Source organism: Trichechus manatus, unplaced genomic scaffold (assembly GCF_000243295.1).
Source record: "Trichechus manatus latirostris isolate Lorelei unplaced genomic scaffold, TriManLat1.0 scaffold00104, whole genome shotgun sequence".
NCBI lineage: Eukaryota > Metazoa > Chordata > Mammalia > Sirenia > Trichechidae > Trichechus > Trichechus manatus.
Genome location: NW_004444040.1, coordinates 657,272 through 663,758, shown reverse-complemented (window position 1 = coordinate 663,758; position 6,487 = coordinate 657,272).

Below are 6,487 nucleotides of genomic sequence, written 5' to 3'. Positions count from 1 at the left end.
CCAGCAATCCCACTCCTAGGAATATATCCTAGAGAAATAAGAGCTGTCACACGAATAGCCATATGCATAGCCATGTTCACTGCAGCACTGTTCAGAATAACAAAAAGATGGATACAACCTAGATGCCCATCAACAGATGAATGGATAAACTATTACGGTACATACACACAATAGAGTATTATGCAATGATAAAGAACAATGATGAATCTGTGAAGCATCTCATAACATGGATGAAAATGGAGGACCTTATGCTGAGTGAAATAAGTTAATCACAAAAGGACAAACATTGTATGAGACCACTACTGTAAAAACCATTACAAAGTTTACACACAAAAAGAAACAATCTTTGTTGGTTATGAGGGATGGGAGGGGTCGGGGGAATACTAAACAGACACTAGATGACTAGTAACTTTGGTGAAGGGTAAGACAGTACACAATACTGGGGAAGCCAGTACAACTTGTATAAAGAAAGGTCATGGAAGCTCCATAGTCATATCCAAACTCCCTGAAGGACTGAATTGCTGGGCGGAGGGTTGTGGGGATCATGGTCTCGGGGAACATGGTCTCGGGGAACATCTAGCTCAATTGGCATAACACAGTTTATAAAGAAAATGTTCTACATTCTACCTTGGTGAGTAGCGTCTGGGGTCTTAAAAACCTGTGAGCAGCCATTAAAGACACACCACTGGTCTCACCCCTTTGGGAGCAAGGGAGAATGAAGAAAACAAGATACAAGGGAAAGATTAGTCCAAAGGACTAATAGACCACAACTATGAAAGCCTCCACCAGACTGAGTCCAGTACAACTAGATGGGGCCTCGCTACCACCACTGACTGCTCTGACAGGGATCACAACAGAAGGTCCCAGACAGAGCTGGAGAAAAATGTAGAACAAAATTCAAACTCACAAAAAAAGACCAGACTTACTGGCCTGACAGAGACTGGAGAAGCCCTGAGAGCTTACCCCCCAGACACCCTTTTAGCTCAGTAATGAAGTTACTTCTGAGGTTCACCATTCAGCCAAAGATTAGACAGCCCCACAAAACAAAACAAGACTACTGGGGCACAACAGTCCAGGGACAAGGACTAGAAGGCAGGAGGGGACAGGAAAGCTGGTAATAAGGAACCTAAGGCTGAGAACGGAGAGTGTTGACATGTCATGGTGTTACTAACCATTGTCATAAAACAATATGTGTACTAACTGTTTAATGAGAAACTACTTGTTTTGTAAACCTTCATCTAAAATACAATTAAAAATGTGAGATAGATCAGCATGCATGGATCAAGAAAGCTCTCTAAGGTAACAAATTCCGTGAAAAAGGGAAGGTATGGAGCAATGCATATAGTGTGCTCCTATTTGTATTTGAGGTATGGAAAGTGTGTGTATTTTAAGGATATTATCTATATACATGTGCTTGTACATGCAGAGAAAATTTTCTAAGGGTATATAGCAAACTATCAACAACGAGTACCTCTGGTGAAGGAGACTGAGAATATGAAGTGAGAAAACTTATTTTTCATTGCATACCCTTTGGTATTATTTAAGTTTTTACCATGTGCAGGTATTACTTTTTCAGCCAAAAGAAATAGTTCAGCGAGTATTGTTTCAAAGCAAAAAGTTAAAAAATAGTTTTAAAAAGAGAAAAACTAAAAAGAGCTCTGGCAGCAGTACATTACGGATTCGCTGTTATTGTGTGCCACTGGGTCATTCCAACATACAGTGACCGTATATGACAGAGTAGAACTGCCACATAGGGTCTCCCAGCCTGTAATCTTCACAGGAGCAGACTGCCAGGTCTTTTCTACTGCGGAGTCGGACACAAAAAAAGAGAGTGTTTACAGAGAAAGACCCATGAAAAAGCTACTGTCCTAGAGCGAGACGAAAAAAAATTGAACTAAGGAAGTGGGAATAGGGGTAAAGAAGTAGTTTGAGAGATACTTAAGCAGTAGAATCTACAGGACTTGGTGACTGGTTAGTTGTGCAGAGTGTAAGAGAGGTAAAAATTAAGAATTACTTTGATGACAGAGAGAGAGAGAGCTGGTCACTAGTAGAGTATATAAAGAGGAGAAACCAGAAGACGTGGAAGGATAATGAGTTCAGTTTTGGGCATACTGGGTGTGAGATATCTTTGGACATCCAGGTACAGATGACCTATCAGAAATGTGAATCTAGGACTTTAGATGATGATGATAAACAATCACATTTACCTCATTGCTCGCAATTTACTAATTTCTAACAGAAGAAAGATTGAAATGTGATTACCCTTCTGTGTAGCAAAGAGTTAACATAGCAGGCCTGAGGTTCCTTAGAAAGGCCTGCTTGCAAAGCTGATCCTTGTCTGGTGTCTGGAAATTTGACTAGTAAATAGTTCCTTATACTGATATGAAATTTTCACTAAATGATAAGCGTAGCTCACTGTGCCTAGATTGTACAAACAATATGGTTTATGCTGAACACCTGCTTTTCTTCTGGGAGTCTGAAATTTTGGTACATGCTAGGCAGAGGGTACATGATCATTCCTCAATAAATACCCTGGATGCAGAATCTCTAAAGAGCTTCCCTGGTAGACAATACTCCACACATATTGTCACAATTTGTTGCTGGAGGAATTGTGTTTTGACTCTCCTGGAAATTTGCACCTGGTTTCCTCTGGACTTTATCCCATGCACCTTTTACCTTTGTTGATTTTGCTTTGTATCTCTTTGCTGTAATAAATCTTAACCATGGGTAAAACTATATGCTGAGTCCTGTGAGTCCTTTTAGCAAATCACCAAACCTGTGGGTGGTCTGGAGACCCCCAACACACCCTCTTTCATGTGGGGCTGGGGTGAGAGACGTACTCAAAACCTAAATCTACATGGCTTCTCTGTATTCCTCATCACCCTCCAATCTCTCTCTGCCACAGTTCAGAATGAAGCTATAACTTTAAAAGTTTCTAAAAAAGCCTGGAGCTTCTTAGAGTAAAGGTGTGGTGCAGCTGAGGTGTGATCCTATAGCTACACCCGTCTCATGACTATGTCTTCCTAGCTCTGCAGAGTGCCTAAAGCCAAGGTGCTCAGCTTTGAGAGCTTTAACAAAATGCTTGGTGATGACTGGATGACCTCTAAGTGCCTATTAGTTGAGTCTGTGACTCTCACTGTGATTGCGCCGAACGGAAATGCTTTGGGATTCTCCTGGGACAAATCCCAAAAGAGTAAACAAAAGCTGATGACCACAAAGCCTGTTAAACGAAGTGCAGGGTGACTCTTCCACCCGTGGCAAGAATCCAAAGTAGCCCCAATTAACATGTGGTGAGTGAAGAGTGAAGCACTCCAGACTTTTGATCTTTATTATCCCCGAAGCTGCCCCATTCAGGATCTGCTCATTCTCCCAGGCAGGCCCTGGCTCCAGCGGTTCTCAGTCAGAAAGGAGTGTCTCAGGGAGGAGCTGTTAGGATAAGCAATGGTTCCTTGTGTTGGCTCTGCTCTGAAAACTGCCAAAGTCTCAAAGTATCAAGTAATGCTTTTTGTGTTATAAGTCATAACTTCTGTTGCCACCATACCTCGTAAGATACAACAATAAGCTGGGATAAAAGACAGGGTTTGGCAACCCTTACACTGTCAATTTCTCATTATCCAAAGGACTGACTTCCTTCTTAGCTTTAACATTCAGTCTTTTTCTATTTGCTTCAGAATACTCCTCACTCCTCCCAGGAAAACATAACCTCACCAGTCTTGAAAGTAACAACCCTACTCAACTACAAACGTGAGAGCTTATCAGGACACAAAGAGTATACAGAGAGAGTGCTGCTCACACGTAATTTCATACGTGTGTGTGAGTAGGTAATTGATTTTCCTATATACAATTATAAAGACCATCCAAGTCTTTGTTAAACTTAGTCTTTAATTTTAGAGAATCCTTAATCTTAATTCTTTGATTAAGTTATCTGAGTCTAGCCTTTTCTAAACTAGGTCTTTCTCTTGGCAGTTCACTAAGAGATTGTTATTTTTTTCTTAGTTCCACCCAAATTCTCTTTCTACCCAAACTAGAATACTCCCTCTACATTCCCTTACCCTATGGAAACAACCATAGTTCTGAGTGGTTAACAGCCAGGAAAACTTGGTTTCAAATGCCACCAATGGACTTTGGATAGGTTACACAATCTCTCTGAGTCTCAGTTTCCTCACCTGTAAAATAGAGTGGCTATGAGGAGTAAGGAGTCCCTGGGTGGTGCGAATGGTTAATGCACTCACTGCTAACTGAAAGGTTGGTGATTCAAGTCCACCCAGAGGTGCCTCGAAAGAAAGGTCTGGTAATCTACTTCTAAAAAATCAGCCATTGAAAACCCCATGGAGCACAGTTCTACTCTGACACTCTTGGGGCTGCCATGAGTGGGAGTCAACTGAACAGAAGTGGTTTGGGTTTTTTTGGTATGAGGAGTAAATGTAGTGATCCATGTGACGGCCTTAGCCTGTGCCTCTCAAATAGCAAGCACTGAATAAAAGGCAGATATTGTTATATTTCTTGCCACAGCTAAGGCTTTCTGAGCCTCCAGTTCTCCTTAACCTCTGAAGCTCAGGTGTTAAGAGGCCCCCACACTAACAAAATTATTGACTTTTTCTCCCATTTCTCTCTCTTTTCTTTTATTAACTCGTTACTTGATTTCTTTTTCTTTTCCTCTTATACATTATTCTCCAAGACATCCAAATCCTGTAGCTCTTTTTCCCCTCGGATGAGAGATCTTTATCCTAAGTATACTCTCTATACTTCCTCCTTACTCATCTACTCTTAACACTTTCATCTTAGTCAATAAATACATGTACATAGAGAATTTTACAAACTACAAGCAGCATTTTGATGTCCAGTGGGACACATTAAAAAAAATTTTTATATGAGTCACTAGGATTTAACGATTGATGAGGGCTTCTAGAAAAAAATTCATTTCCTATTTTACTTTTGAGTTTTGTAATACTTCTAACAGTGGTATATAGCTGGTGGCTGGTTGGCTGGCTGATTGAGATATCTAAATAACTAATTACCTTTTTTGGATATGAGCCACATGCATTCTAGACGCTTCATTCTTCCTTAGGCTCTGTTCAAGTCCTACCCCTTCTGCCAGAATAACAATGATCATATGGCACATTGCCTATTGTGTGGGCCTTTGGTATCTGGAGGGAAAAAATAAGTAGAAGCTCCTATAAAAAATCCCGCCAAGGTACTGGAGAGCCTCTGGCACACAGCCTCCCTGGATCTGCGCTGCCCCTGCAGGCCAGTTCCCTCAGTGTCATATTTTTTACTTTTCTTTATCTTTCCCCTTCCCTTCTCCCTTTTCCTCTCCCTCCCACCTAGGCCCGGCCCTGCTTCCACCTGATGGGTCATGCCCTGCCACCTGGCGAGAGAGACATCAGCTTGCTGCCACCCCAATTCTGCCCAATGGCTGGCTCTCCCACCACTATATATATGTTTTTTGTTGTTGTTGTTTTATTTTTTAATTATTATTAATTTATTTATTTTTGTTTGTTTGTTGATTGGTTGGCTGGTTTCTTCTCCTCTTTCCCCTCTTTCCTTTCCTTTGTCCCGCTCACCTAGTCCTGTGCGCCACTCATGCCCCTTCTCAACAGGCTGAGCCATACCACTCGGCTACAGAGTCACTGGCCACAGCCTCCCTGCGTCTGCCCCACCCCTACCTGCCAAATTCTACTGTGCAACCATTTTATTTACTTTTTTTTTTTTTGCTTGCTTTTTGTTTTTGTTTCTCTCTCTCTTCTTTCACCCACCCACTTAGCTACGGACATCACGTCTTCTCTTTTCCCTCCTGCCTATCTGCACCGTGCACTGAATGCTGTGCCCCCGAGTAGCACCAACATGGTCTCCCAGACCCTGCCCTGCACTGTTCCCTGGCCCCGTTCCATTGGTCCCAGTTCGTGCCGCAAACTTCCCACCCTGGCCCTCCACCTTCGCTGGATCCACCCTGCTGCATCATAGCTAAGTGACCAGCCTTGCCCACCTGGACAAGGTGGTAAGAAGTATCGTGCCCACAGAAGAGCAAGCAACAAAACATGCACAGCCTGCCTGCCCAGACATAACCAAATAAAACAAAAAGCAGGTTGAAACAATCAAATCAAAAGCAAAAATTTGCATGTGATCGGAGTTCCAGTATAGGGGGAGAAAATGGAAAATGCAGAGAGGATCATTGAAGATTTGCTGACAGAAAACTCTCCTAATATCATGAAAGACAAAAGGCCAACCATCCAAGAAGCTCAACAAATCCATATAGGCTGGACCCTGTCTTAGTCATCTAGTGCTGCTATAACATAAATACCATAAGTGGATAGCTTCAACAAAGAAAAATTTATTCTCTTATAGTTTAGTAGGCGACAAGTCCAAATTCAAGGCATCAGCTCCAGGGAAAGGCTTTCTCTCTCTGTCGGCTCTGGAGAAAGGTCCTTGTGATGCATCAGTCTTTCCTTGGTCTAGGAGCATCTCAGTGCAGGAACCTCAGGTCCAA